The sequence below is a fragment of the Olea europaea genome, chromosome 5, assembly GCF_002742605.1.
Source record: "Olea europaea var. sylvestris chromosome 5, O_europaea_v1, whole genome shotgun sequence".
Classification (NCBI taxonomy): Eukaryota; Viridiplantae; Streptophyta; class Magnoliopsida; order Lamiales; family Oleaceae; genus Olea; species Olea europaea.
This window is the reverse complement of record NC_036241.1, coordinates 13,712,052-13,727,806: the sequence shown is the minus strand read 5'-3', so window position 1 is coordinate 13,727,806 and position 15,755 is coordinate 13,712,052.

Below are 15,755 nucleotides of genomic sequence, written 5' to 3'. Positions count from 1 at the left end.
CACACTCACCAAACAACGCAGCCTGGAATAAGATCCCAAACAAGTTTACTGTTCTTGTCACGAAACTTTCTCCTCCAATCCTTCAACAAATCTTCCATATGTCGTGGCATCACCCAATCCATATGTTGAGAAACCAAAATATCCTTCCACGGCAAACGGGCGCCATCACAATGCAGGAACAAATGGTCAACCGTTTTTCCATCCTTTCTGCACATATGACACCAATTTGTAATATAAAATCCCCTCAATCGAAGATGTCCGCCATTAAAACTTGTCTTCTCACTACCGTCCATAGTAAAAACGCCATCCTTGGAGGCAGTTTACACTTCCATACCATCTTCCAAGGGAATTAATTCTCCGCAGATCTCAATAAGGATTTGAAATAAGTGCTAACTGAGAAAATGTCATTCCTTGTCGGCATCGACCTGATGCAGTCACACTCTCCAACCCTGATATGCACGTCATACAAAGAGGTCAATAGCACTTCGTAATTATCCACTTCTCAATCTTGTAGTCCCCTCCTAAAAACAATGTTCCAACTGATGCTCTCGTTATGTGTATCTAATACATCATTCACCATAACAGATGGCATCACGGAAATACGATACAAAGAAGGAAATCGCTCCCTTAACAGTTGATCAGTACACCAACAGTCATCCCAAAAGCTGATAGTGTTGCCATTCCCCACACCGAAGGTCACTCTATTCCAGAAGTCACTCCACCCTCGTCGAATAAACCGCCATAAACTCACCCCGTAGGTACCATGGCTCTCAACTGAACACCATCCACCCTCCATCATGCCATATTTCTCTTCAATAATTTCTCTCCAGAAACTCTCCCTCTCCACCACAAACCGTCATAACCACTTACCCAACAAGGCCTTATTAAACAATACAAGACTCCTCAATCCGAGTCCCCCAACCCTTAAGGGAGAACAAACTGTACCCCAATTTACTAAATGAAATTTTCTCTCCTCTCCTAACCCTCCTCAAAGAAACTCCCTTTGGATTCTCTCTAGTCTCTTAGCTACTGTAACAGGAATGGGAAATAAAGACAAGAAGTAAGTGGGGAGATTCGAGAGAGTAGACTTGATAAGAGTAAGACAACCTCCCTTTGAAAGGTACATACGCTTCCAACCATCTAATCTCCTCTCCACCCTTTCCACTATACTATCCCAAATGTTTTTACTTTTGAACCTTGCTCCTAATGGGAGCTCAAGATATGTCATAGGCAACCGTGCAACCCTACAGCCCAATGTAGCAGCCAACCTTTCCACATTATCGACCTCTCCAACAGTGATGACCTCAGACTTCCCCAAATTTATCTTCATTCTAGATACGGCTTCGAAGCATAGAAGCAAACGACGCAAATTCCTAAAGTGCTCAACGTCAGCATTACAAAAGATCAGAGTATCATCTGCAAATAGCAAATGAGATATCTGTAGTTGACCAATCCTAAAGCCCTTTAACAAACTTTCCCCCAGAGCCTTTTCAACCATTTTACTGAATGCCTCCATTACAATAACAAACAGTAATGGAGACAAAGGATCCCCTTGTCGCAATCCCCTACTACTTCGAAAATGGCCTTCAGGAGTGCCGTTTACCAGAACTGAAAAAGAGACAGTAGAAATACAAAATTGAATCCACTGGCACCACTTGGCTCCGAAACCACATCGCCTGAGCATATACAAAAGGAAACCCCAGTTCACGTGATCATAGGCCTTTTGAATATCAAGTTTACATAGCATCCCTGGAGCCCCTTGACGTAGTCTTGAATCAATATATTCATTTGCTATGAGAACAGAGTCCAAGATCTATCGCCCATTGACAAAAGCATTCTGATATTTAGACACCACTTTTTCTAGCACCTCCTTTAATCTATTAGCCAAAACCTTTGCAATAATCTTATATACCCCACGCCAGCTCATCTATCCCATTCCAAGAGTTTGAACGGCAAAAGGTTCAACCAGCTCTAGGTGATCCTTTCCCACTTGAAGCAACTATTTCCTATCATAAATTATCACATGCACACAAAGCTTTCACCACATCTATCCCTTCCCACATAGAGCCAAACAGTTACAATGACGCATTAAAGTCCCCAGAATGGTGCAAGGCAATGCAAAATGAGATTGATGCACTAGAGCAAAATAACACATGGATTATCACAGATTTACCAGATGGAAAATCAGCTATAGGGTGCAAATGGGTTTTCAAAATCAAATATAATTTAGATGGGTCTATTGAAAGACATAAGGCACGACTAGTCGCCAAAGGATACACACAACGGGAAGGACTAGACTTCCATGAGACCTTTTTCCCAGTTGCAAAAATGGTTACTGTCAGAACTTTACTAGCCGTGGCAGCCATCAAAGGATGGTCGCTATGCCAATTTAACTTAAATAACGCATTCCTACATGGAGATCTTAATGAAGAGGTGTACATGGAATTGCCACCAGGCTATTCGAAGGCATCTCAGCCTAGGGTCTGCAAATTGCGTAAAAGTCTATATGGCCTAAAATAGGCCTCACGGCAATGTTACTCAAAATTGTCAACCTTCATCATAGGTCTTGGATTTGTCCAGTCAAAAGTAGATTATAGCCTATTCACCAAGTCTCAAGGGAACTTATTCACTACCATTTTAGTATATGTGGATGATATCATTGTGGCCAGCAATGATATGCAATCAGTCAACTCCCTGAAATTGTTGCTAGATGAAAACTTCAAAATCAAAGATCTGGGAATGTTGAAGTATTTCCTTGGCATTGAGATAGCAAGAAGAAAAGAAGGAATCATGCTTTGTGAAAGGAAATATGCCCTAGACATATGGAGAGATTCATGCACAATTGGAGCCACGCCAGCAAAAATTCCTTTGGACCAGAATATGAAGCAATTCAAAAACCAAGGTGAATTGCTCAATAATCCATCCATATACAGAAGGCTAATCGGAAGACTTCTCTACTTAACCGTAACCAGACCTGACATATCTTATGCTGTCCAACTCTTAAGCCAATACATGGATGAACCCAGAATTCCACATATTAATGCAGCACACAAGGTACTTCGTTATATTAAGAGAAGTCCAAGTCAAGGTCTATTCTATCCAGCCTCATCAATACTGCAACTTCAAGCATACAGTGACTCTGATTGGGGATCATGTCCTATAACACACGAAGATCAATCACAGGCTATTGTGTTTTCTTAGGATCTTCCTTAATCTCCTGGAAATCAAAGAAACAGCAAACAGTTTCTAGATCCTTAGCAGAGGCTGAATAGAGGGCCATGGCAAGAACTTGTTGTGAGCTAACATGGTTACGGTTCTTACTCAAAGATTTGGCAGTATGCCACCCATAGGCAGCACCTTTGTATTGTGATAGTAAGTCAGCAATTCATATTGTTGGAAGTCTTGTTTTTCACGAAAGAACTAAACACATAGAGCTTGATTGTCATTTGATACGAGACAAAGTTCAAGAAGGAAGTATAGTGACTGAACATGCAAAGACCAGTGCTCAAGTTGCTGATATTCTTACCAAGGCACTAAGTTTACCTAGTTTTTATTCTCATCTGGCCAAGATGGGAGCAGAAGACATCTACTCTCCATCTTGTGGGGGGATGTTGAAGTATGAAGAGAAAAGGAAATGCCACTTGGATAAAACAGGTCAGCAACCCCAGCTCAAACCATGTCAGCAAAATCAAGTCAAGCCATGTCAACAGCAAAACATTCTAGAAGATGAGAGACCCAGCAAGTTGCATAAGGAATATACTGTGGATACCAGTTGAAGAAGAGTGTAGAAGAAATTTCTGTTAGGCAACATGTATAGCATTTATTCTGTTTTTTTTATTCTGTTATGCGTATATATATACTGTAATTGCAAGGATTTGGGAGCAATAATAATTATTCCTTCTTCTCCATTCACGTGCTGCAATAGCCTCATTATTATTCTTCATTCATATCTCCATTTTGTAATGGCATGTAGGTCCACAACTACAAAAACGAGATTTCGTCCAAAAACCTATTAAAACATCACGTCTTGCACGTGATCAACTCCTATTAAAACATCATGTCTTGCACGTGATCAACTATTTGATAGAAAAAGAAATTATACCCTAACTTATCGTAAAACAAAAATAAATAAATAAATAAAAGCATACTAATTTTCTTCCTCCCTTCACCCCTGCCCCTCTCCATTCGCAGTCACCGAAGATTCTTTCCAAAAGCTGGTCCCCATATTTATTTTCCAATAGTGCTGTTAAAAAAAGCCACCTGACGTGGTTACAGACCTCCATTATCTATTTCATTGAAACCTAGGTCTATACCCTTCCTATTTTGGCTGGATGATCTGCCCTTTACATCAACCTCAGGTCGTGCCCCAAGTACAAGAAATCCATCCACAATCAACATGTTTCTGCAGTAATTTGAATTCTGATGAAGCAGACGAAGAACAACTCAGTATAGTAAATGTGGGGAAGCAGAGGAAAATGAATTTTAATAGAGGAAATGGGCCTAGTCAATCTAACACTCTCTACCAACAAAGATGAACAAGTTCCTATACACAGGCAGGGGATGAGAAAGGACAGGGGAGAGGCAACAGGGGTTGATGGTGATGGGACGCGGTAAAAGAAGAACTGATTACATAGGATATGTGGAATGTTGATATAATTTGTCGTAGTAATGTACACCAAGATACCAATTTCCCAGTCCACAGGGACTGTACTTAGATTCCTAATCACAGAGCCAAAACAAAGCTTCTGGGAAAAAGAAAGATAGTAGTGAACAATTGAAAGTTCCCAAAAATAGCTGCACACTCCAAGACTTACCGCATGTGCATTGAAGTTAGTCCATCTTCTGCAAGTATAGCATAGTCAGTATAAGTACCCCTCACAGCAGTTGGATGCAGTGCACCAAATACTTCCTGATCAACACTGAATGAGTGGGCAGAACCTCCAAAAGCAGCAACTTCACCACTTATATCACAGCCCAAAATAAATGGCAAAAGCGGTTCAAACAATGAACGACCATAACCAGATCGCATCTGAAAAATATTGAAATTTGTAGCGGAGATATGAGGGTGAAGTATGCAGTATAGAAATCTAACTAGTACAGCAGGCAAAAGAAAGTTGCATATCAGGTAAAAGCTCTCACAATACAGCCATGCAGAAAGACAACTGCCCATCACAAATTTCTCGACCAATCATCAAGGAAGATTTCATTCTTTAAATAAAATAACAACTAGTCACTTAATCAAGGATATGTGTGTTTAAATAAATTATATAGGATTAACTAATTCAAAAGGTTCAAAATCAGTGAAATAATAATTCAAAGCCATAGTAATGAGTAAGACATTGATTTGTAAACTATATTTCAAATCAAATATGGTATTCCAGTCAAAGATCTTGTTCTTGTATTCTTGCCCATATCCGCATTATCTACTCTGCTCCCAATCCTTTATTAGGTGTGTATGAATTCGTTTACTTAAATTGTCTTTCAACATCCATTATCACGTACAGGATGAATTCATTTTTTCATAAAAGGCTTAATACATGTACGATTTTAATAAATACACAACGAAGACACTTACCCAGGATGTTTGTCTAGTTCCAATATCAAGTTTACTATCCCTACGAGATATCAATGTCTGCAGTAGAATTTCTTGAGTTCCTACAAGTATAGATGACAAGTTTAGTAGTTTGAACAGTAAGTTCAGTATTTGGATTTTAGGTTGTAGAGTTGGAAGGACTACATGAGTTCAAGCTCCTAGTTTCTCAAGTGATTGATATACTGAAAAAGAAATAAAATTAATCTGGTAGGTAGTTAAATGCATCCAAATCAGATGAAAAATTATAAAAAAATCAAGTTTTTGATGAGATAATATTACGAAAAGATAATAATATAGTCACTCTAGTAAGTTGTTAATTTCTTTTAAAGCAGACTTTGCATAATGTTATTTATCACTAACTTATTTAGTTTTGAAACACTTGAGCTTCCACAATTTTCATATGTTTCCTTAGCAGTCAAGTGAGAATTGGAGTCTTTCTCTCAGTCTTATGAGAAAGACGTGATTCAGGAAAATTTTTGATGTAAACATACGATCAATTCCTCAATGGTCGAGTGAGCAATTGATCTTGTGTTTGTTTACATAGAAACTATGCTAAAGTTATAAAACTAGAAGAAAGCACATTTGAAGTTTAATATTTCTTCTGTAATACGTAAAGGGCGCGTACTAACACAACACGAGAAATAAATTCCTGAGAGTTCAATTCCGACAATAAACAAACAGTAAGTTATTTGTCTTATAGGGGAAAATTTTGTAACATAACACATTCCAAAAAGCAAATGCAAAGTGACTCCTGTACTCAATTGATCACCAAGGAAGCATGATTAAATTGTGGAAGCTCAAAAATTCCACAACGAAACAATACGTTTGTAGGAAATAGCGTTATAAAATTCCTGCTTTAAAAAAATTGACAGCTTAGTAGAGTGGATAGATTATTATACTTCCCAAATATTATCAGTTTCAAGCTCGTATTTTTTTATAATTTTTGGGGGATTCATTTAATAGGCACAGTCAAACAAAATTTTTATTTAAAAAGACTATGAACTATCTTTTTTATTTAGATAGCCTTAGGATACAAAGAAAAGGAAAATATAATTTCTAAATTACTAAAATATCCTTATATGTAATTGACATAAAGCCCCAATTCCTCTTTCAATTTCCGTTTAACCCTAATTCAATTTTGGCTTCCTTTCTTCCACAGTTGGATCGGCCATTCTCTGCTATTATTCTTCATTTTTATCATCATCTTCTTCTTCATGAAACCCCAAAATATAATATTATCATTCTCTTAAATACTCACTTGGTTGAAGTAAGTAATCAAAGTTTATAGTATTCTTGATGGGTATTTAAAGAAAAAGAGAAGGTAATGTTAAATTTCAATATTTTGGCTACTTTCTTTTTTAATTTTTCTTAATCACATGTTGTGATTCGTGTTTATGATGTTCATTTGTTAGTAATGATTTTATTTTTTTTATCATCGAATTATAGATTTGATAACGGTTGCTTTCCCATTTTCTCATTAGCTCTTATTTTTTAAATGAAAATGCTGGTAAACACATGTTTGGCCATTCTATTTGTTGTTCTACTATAAAACATATATTTCATTTTTTTCGTCCAGAACGATTTATATATCGTTTTCTACAAACCATAACGACATACATCTCGTTATCAATAATGTATGAAGTTTGATATTTGATAAAAAAAAATTACGATTCTTATGTTAATTGTAATTATGGTCATCATGGATATGTTATGGATTCAATTTGTTTTCTAACTGAAAATGAGCAGTCAGTTGAAAGCGCTTGAAAATGAAAAATTCAATGAATGGCAAAGGGAAAACATCGATCATTCTTGTTTGAAAAACAATTTCTTGTGTAAGCTTGTATAAAGTTAGAGAGATGTTGAAGATCGATACAATGTTATACCAAATGGAGATGTCAACTTTTGTCCCTACTATGTCCAAGGCTCCAACTATAAGAAAACTAGTCATGTTTGCTCCACTTGTAAATGCCAAACAGCTAGTAGTGAAACTTAAAGTTGTGCAATTGTCGTGACTTGTAATTTTATTATTTTATATTTATTGGAAGCACAAAATGGATCATTGTGCTATTCTCGCTTTTATACTATTAGAACAAAGTTAAAGTCTTTTTACGTTGTTATATTTTTCTCACATTACAGACAAACGACTTTTATATCGTTATAGTTGACGCGTATGTTGTTTCAATATGAAAAAAGCATAGATTCATATAACGACGTTGAAATTGTTCCTAAAATATAAAACGATATTGATGTCGTTTCAATACGAAAAAATTGCACTAATTTACATAAAAATATTGAAATCGTTCTTGAGACACTAAACGAAATTAATGTTGTTCCAGTATAAATATATGCCACTTTATTGATTTTCATAATAGCATTGAAGTCATTATAGACTAATAATATGACATGGATGTCGTTATATAAAAAACTTACATAGCGCACGCGACATAGGGAACCGTTGCAATCGCTTCCAAGGGACCATTTGCTCTTGAGTGATAATGATATTGATATCATTATATATCTATATTGTTGTAGTTATTATTCGAATTTGAACGATTTCAAACACGTTAAATTTGTACTAAAATAATATGGACATCGTTATGTTATTTCGTGATTTGCTACATAACGATATAATTATCGTTTCAATACAATTTTGACAACATCAATATTCGTTTCAGTTTAAATCATAAATAAAACAACATATATATCTTTTAAGTTTATATAAAAAGCTATGTATATCGTTTATGCTAAAAATAACGATTCGACGATCCACGACCACCCGACATGTATTCGACATATATGGGACGATTGAAATAGGTCAACAAGTGAATTTGATCTCACTTAAAAGAAACGATGGGAACATTTCTGTTCTCACGATTGTATACAACATCCGAACTATTCTTATAGGAACAAGTATCTTCAATCGTTATTTCTAAGTCATTTGAATGTCATCAATCCACTTGATGAACTCTTTCGACCGTCTTAGGTATGTTAAAGACGTGTTGAGTGATTGTGGACGGTCGAATCGTTATTTTTAGTCAAAACAATATAATTAACATTTTATATGAAAAGAAACGATATCTATGTCGTTATAGTTATTATTTGAATTGGAACGATTTCAAAATCGTCAAATTTGTATTAAAACGATATGTCGTTATTTTATTTGTGAGTTTGATACATAACAACATTATTATCGTTTCAATACAAGTTTGACGACGTTAATATCGTTTTAGTTTAAATCATAACTAAAACTCCATACATATCGTTGCAGTTAAAATAAAATGACATTTATATCGTTTCTGCTAAAAACAATGATTCGACCGTCCACAACCACCAGACATGCATCTGACATATGTAGGATGCTCAAAATAGATAATCAAGTGGTTTTGATCTCACTCAAAAGAAACTATGAGAATATTTTCGTTCCCACAATTGTATAAAACATTCGAACTATTTCGACAGAAAGAAGTATTTTCGTTAGTTCTTTCTAAACCATTCGAATGTCATCAACCCACTTGATGACTTCTTTCGATCGTCCAAGGTATGTTAAAGACGTGTTGAGTGGTTGTGGACGGTCGAATCGTTATTTTCAGTCAAAATGATATAATTAATGTTTTATATGAAAAAACGATATCTATGTCGTTATAGTCATTATTTGAACTGAAACGATTTCAAACTCGTCAAATTTGTACTAAAACGATATGAATGTCGTTACTTTATTTGTGAGTTTGATACATAACGACATTATTATCGTTTCAATACAAGTTTGACGACATTCATATCGTTTTAGCTTAAATCATAACTAAAACTACATATATATCGTTTCAATGAAAATAAAACGACAATTATATTGTTTATGCTAAAAATAACGATTCGACTGTCCACGACCACCAGTTGTGCATCTGGTATATGTAGGATGATAAAAATATATAATCAAGTGGTTCGATCTCCCTCAAAACAAACTATGAGAACATTTTTGTTATCATGATTATATACTACCTTCTAACTATTCCGATAGAAAGTATTTTCGTTTGCTCTTTCTAAGTCATTCGAGTGGTATCAACACACTTGATGACATATTTCGATCGTCCTACGTATGTTGAAGGCATGACGAGTGGTTGTGGACGATCGAATCGTTATTTTTAGATAGAACGATATAATTATCGTTTTATATGAAAAGAAACGATATCGATGTCGTTATACTTGCGATTTGAATTGGAACGATTTCAAACTCATCAAATTTGTACTAAAACGATATGAATGTCGTTATTTTATTTGTGATTTTGATACATAACGATATTATTATCGTTTCAATACAAGTTTGACGACGTTGATATCATTTTAGTTTAAGTCATAACTAAAACTACATACATATCGTTTCAATTAAAATAAAACGATAATTATATCGTTTATGTTAAAAATAACGATTCGATCGTCCACGACCACCAGACGTGCATCTGACATATGTAGGATAATCAAAATAGATAATTAAGTGAGATCTCCCTCAAAAGAAACTATGAGAATATTTTTGTTTTCATGATTGTATACCACCTTCGAACTATTCTGACAAAAAGTATCTTCGTTTGCTCTTTCTAAATCATTCGAGTGGTATCAACCCACTTAATGACATCTTTCGATTGTCCTACGTATGTTGAAGGCATGACGGATGATTGTGGACGGTCGAATCGTTATTTTTAGCTAGAACGATATAATTATCGTTTTATATGAAAAGAAACGATATCTACGTCGTTATACTTGTGAATTGAATTGGAACAATTTCAAACTTGTCAATTTTGTACTAAAACGATATGAATGTCGTTACTTTATTTGTGATTTTGACATATAACGGTATCATTATCGTTTTAATATAAGTTTGACAATGTTGATATCATTTTAACTTAAATCATAACTAAAACTACATACATATCGTTTCAATTAAAATAAAACAACAATTATATCATTTATGCTAAAAATAACGATTCGACTGTCCACGACCACCAGTCATGCATCTGGTATATGTAAGGTGATAAAAATAGATAATCAAGTGGGTTCGATCTCCCTCAAAAGAAATTATGAGAACATTTTTGTTCTCATGATTGTATACCACCTTCGGACTATTCAAACAGAAAGTATTTTCGTTCACTCTTTTTAAGTCATTCGAGCTCTACCAATCCACTTAATGACATTTTTCGATCGTTCTACGTATGCTGAAGGCATAACAGGTGATTGTAAACAGTCGAATCTTTATATTTAGTTAGAACGATATAAATATCGTTTTATATGAAAATAAATGATATCTATGTCATTATCATTGTGATTTTAAATTGAAATGATTTCAAATTCATTAAATTTGTATTATAACGATTTGGATGTCGTTGTCTTATTTTGTGGGTTTGATACATAACGATATTATTATCGTTTCAGTACAATTTTGATAATATTGATATCACTTTAATTTAAATCTTAACTAAAACGACAAATAAAAATGATAATTATGAAAATGACGATTCGATCGTCCACGATCAATTATATGTAAATTTCAATTACATTTAATATCGTAGTTATAACATTCTAGTGTAATCACTTCTGAAACGATATGTATGACATTATAGCTCCAATTGAATAGGAACGATATCATTGTTGTCGAAAATTATATTGAAACGACATAAACGTTGTTTACTTATTCCATAGTGTGCGCTTAAACTTGTTAAACAGTGAAGTAATGTGTATTCGAAATCGAAATGACATATACATTGTTTTTTGTACTTCATGAACGAGTTCAATGTCGTTATACAAATCAGTTAAGCAGAGTGTATTTGATGCTGAAACGATATTGAAGTCGTTATATATTTCATGAACGATTTCAATGTCGTTATGCAAATCAGTGAAACAATATCAGCAGCTCATTTCTATTCCACATTTTTATTAAGTTGATAAGTTATATTTTACTATTTCTTCAAACTTTAATATCTTCGTGCTGGCTTATCTGAATCGACTTTTTCTCGAATCGAATAGTTCTTATTAATTACAAGCTTTAAAATGAGTACAATATCAATATACTGCATCGCTTTTTATTAAAATCTAATTATTGGACTTTAAATAATATATAAATTTAAAAAATATTTTTTGTCCTTATTTTTCAAAATATAACGATAAAATTTATTTTAAAAAATTCCATGTGTTATAATATATGTCTAATGAATAAATGACTCAATAATTATTTTCGACTAGTTGCTAAGTTGTGGACAATATTAAAACTTTGGATGCACTGGAGATCAATTACGAAAAAGAGGTGACCTTAAACTTAAAAAGAAGAGTTCGAATTTTAAGGAGAGAATGATTTTGAAGAGGAAGATTTTTTGTGTAACGCCCCAAAGATTTTAGAATAAAAGGGTATATTATTATTTTTATATATTTTGGAAAATTGAGGACTAAAACAAAATATATTTTAAATTCATATTTTAGTTGGGCCAAATAAGTAAGTATCGATAGAATGAGATTTTATTTATCAATATTGAGCTCGTTGGATAGCCCGTAATTAATTACATATGTTAGTCTTGAGGAAAAGTTGATATGAATAAGTTAAACCCAAGATATCGAAGTTTAAAGAAGTTGTAGTTTATTATAAATTAGTATGGATTCTATTTGAATTTAAATTGTTGGCCACTTCCTGTAGGAATATATATATATATATATATAGGGGGGTATGATGTTTTAATAGGATGTTTTGTTCAAAACTTTTTACTTTTAATAGTTTTAATCCTACTCAGTACTCTCCTTAATTTTCTATAAATCTTTCTTAAGAATCATATATAAATCCCTTTTTTTTCTTTTTTTTTTCATTAAAATTTTCACCACCTATGACATATAAACTTGAACCTGATTTCTTTTTATAAGGTTACCCGTGGCACTCCCTTATAAAATTCTTAGATTAATTTTTCTCTTTCCCCAGCATCTCTAGAAAAAATCAAAAGGCTCACTCTGGCCAAAAGTTTTCATTCATCTGGGTCACTCAGGATTAACCTAAAAACAGTATGGCTTCTAGAAATCAAGTTATGCTTTTATTATATGCATAGGATGAAATGATAAACATAACAAATATTTTCTTAAAATATGAACATAAAAACATGAACAAAAGAGTAAAACATAAATCAGGGATTTATAAATTCATCTTTTAAAAGATTTACAACTAAGGATTTCCCTTTCGGGAAGTCCCTAAAGTTCTAAAATAATCTTAAAAAGTACAAGAATACCTTAAATATTCACAAGAATGCTTCAGCTATACAGTGTTTTTTCTTTTTGGATTGAGAATTTTTCTGGAGGAGAGATTTCAAAGGATTTTTTGGATAGCAACAGAAAGTTTGAATTTTTAGACTTAGATTTAAGGAATACAGGTAAAAAGATACAAACAGTTGATAATAATATAATTAAGTGTAATTTAGACAATAAGCATAAATTACATAGTTTATTTTCAGAAGATCCAAGTCAGAATTGTTTAGTAGACTTAATCATAAATTTATCAAAAAATTTAGAAATAGAAAAAAAAATTGTTATTTAGAAATCATAAAAGAAAACACTACAGCTAGAGATCAAGAGATTAAAAATATAAAAGAATCTTTAGACTATATTAAAAATCAAAATTCAAGTATTCTAGAAAAAGTTGTTAAATTAGAAAAAATATCATCTAAGGTAGACTTAACAGAAATAAAAAGAATTTTAGATTCTAATAAATCTAAAGAAATAGATATAGGATCTACATCAAGTTTAGAAAAAGACCTAAAATCAATAACAAACACTTTAGAAAAACTAAGTTTTAAAGAAACAGGAAAAGAAAAGGTAACTAGGAAATTACCTAAAGAATATAAATTTTCAAGATGAATACGAACCCTTTCCTAGGAAGATCTAGAACAATAAATGAAGAAGCATCTACATCTAGAGATAGTACTTCAATTATACGTAGGAATATAATAGAAAGAGTTTTAAATAGACCAGTACAATATAATCAAAATATAGAAGAAATCATAGATCCTCAACAAGATTACCTAAGATTTCAAACAAATGGATTAAGAATCCTTAACCCAGAAATATTATATAATAGAGGAATTTTTGAAATAAGAACACAATTTTTTAGACATAGTAGAGAAGTATCTGTCCAGTGTATAGGAAATCAGGTAAGAAAATTGAATCTAATATCAGAAGATTCCAAGAGAGAATTAAAAAAGAAAAATTTTAGATTTATGCATCTAGGATTAATAGTTATAGGAATAAAAGGATTAATGAGAAAAAATTTAGGATGTAAAGTGTTAGTTACTATATATGATGAAAGAATCAATAATATAGATAAAAGTATGATTGCTAGTACAGAAGTTGATATGAACAATAATAATGGTATAATTTATTGTAATCCAGATTTTTTATTAACTATTAAAGACTTTTCAGATAAAATTAAAATAGGAATTCAAACAAAAGGATATGAAGAGGTAGAAATTGGAGATAATTTATTAATTAGTATAGGATTTCTAGGAAGATGTTCAAATAATTCTCAGACAAAATATAAGATTTACATAGATAAAGTGGTAAATCTAATGAGTAGTAAAGGAATTAATATGGTTAAACCTAAAGAATATTCATCAGAACAATTAGCAGGATTAGAATGGGATATGGATAAATTCTTAGAAAATCAAGAAACAATTATAGCACCACAGGAAGCATTAACCTATAAGGATATTCATGGAAGAACTAGTTTAAGATTTTTAGATTATAATCAGGTACAAAGACAAAATGATTTTGAGGAAGAAACTAATCCTGAAGAAGAACAAAATGAACCATTTCAAAATCAAGTCCATATAGAATTAATAGATAAAGAATTTGATATAATAATTTATCCAAAAGAATTAGGAATGAATTTAGATAATAAAGAATTATTAGAATTAGAAGATCAAATGTATCTTAATAAAACAATTACAGAATCCGAATATTTATATTATGATCAAGAACATAATATAAGAATAGGAATTATTAAAAAAGATAATGATTCAGAAAATTCAGATTTAAGTTATATAAAAGAACTTATGGAAGATTCAAATACATATAGAACTTTTAGTGATACTCCTTTTGATAGAACAATTAAACATGAAGCAATGATTTATAGTGGAGGATTTCCCCCAAGAGGAGTTTATCCTTTATATAATAATACAGAAGGAAAATATATAGTAAGAGGAAGTGAAAGACCCTTAGAAAAGAAAATAGAGTTTCAATCAAATCACAAAGCACAAATTTTAAATATTACAGCACATGACCCACAAACATGGAATAATGTAATAGATGTATGGAAAAATACTATAATAGGACACTACATTAGAAATTTTCAAGAAATGGAAGCTTTAGATATGTATAGATACTTAGAAATATTTTTAGGAGAAAGTGTAAAAGCTATGTGGGAAGCATTTAAATTAGAAAAGAAAGAAGAATTTGAACAATTAATTAACATGGGTAGTAATCCTTATAATTTTGTTAATAAAATACAGATATTAATAACAGGAGCAGACCCAAATTCAGGACATATGAGTATACAAAGAAAAGCAATGAGAGATTTAGAACAACTTAGCCTTTATAAATGGACTAAAGGAAGATATGTTAAGAACTTTTTAAATGAGTACCATTATTTAACTTCAATATCAGGAAACGCATTTAATCAAGAAATAGGAAATAAATTATTTCATAAATTACCAGGACCATTAGGATTAGAAATCACAGATAAATGGAATAATTTACCAGCAGTAAAAGAAGAACCAGAAAAACAATGAAGTATAGGACAAAGAATACAACATGTAATAAGATGTCTAGAAGATAAATGTGTAGAATTACAAATTCAAAAACAACTTAAAAAGACAGACTATAAATTCTGCAAAGATATTTTTACCCCACAAACTTATGGAGCCTCTAGTTCAAGAAAAAATAAATATAGTAATAAAGAAAGAAAGAATAAAAGACCTTTTAAGAAAAATTATTTTCTTAGAAAATCTAATAAAAGAAAACCATACTTAGATGAAAAAAGACATGTTAGAAAATTTAAACCAGAAAGAACTTATAAAAATAGACTTAGTTGTTATGTTTGTAATAGTAATGAACATTTATCTAAGACCTGTCCAAAAAGAATAAATAA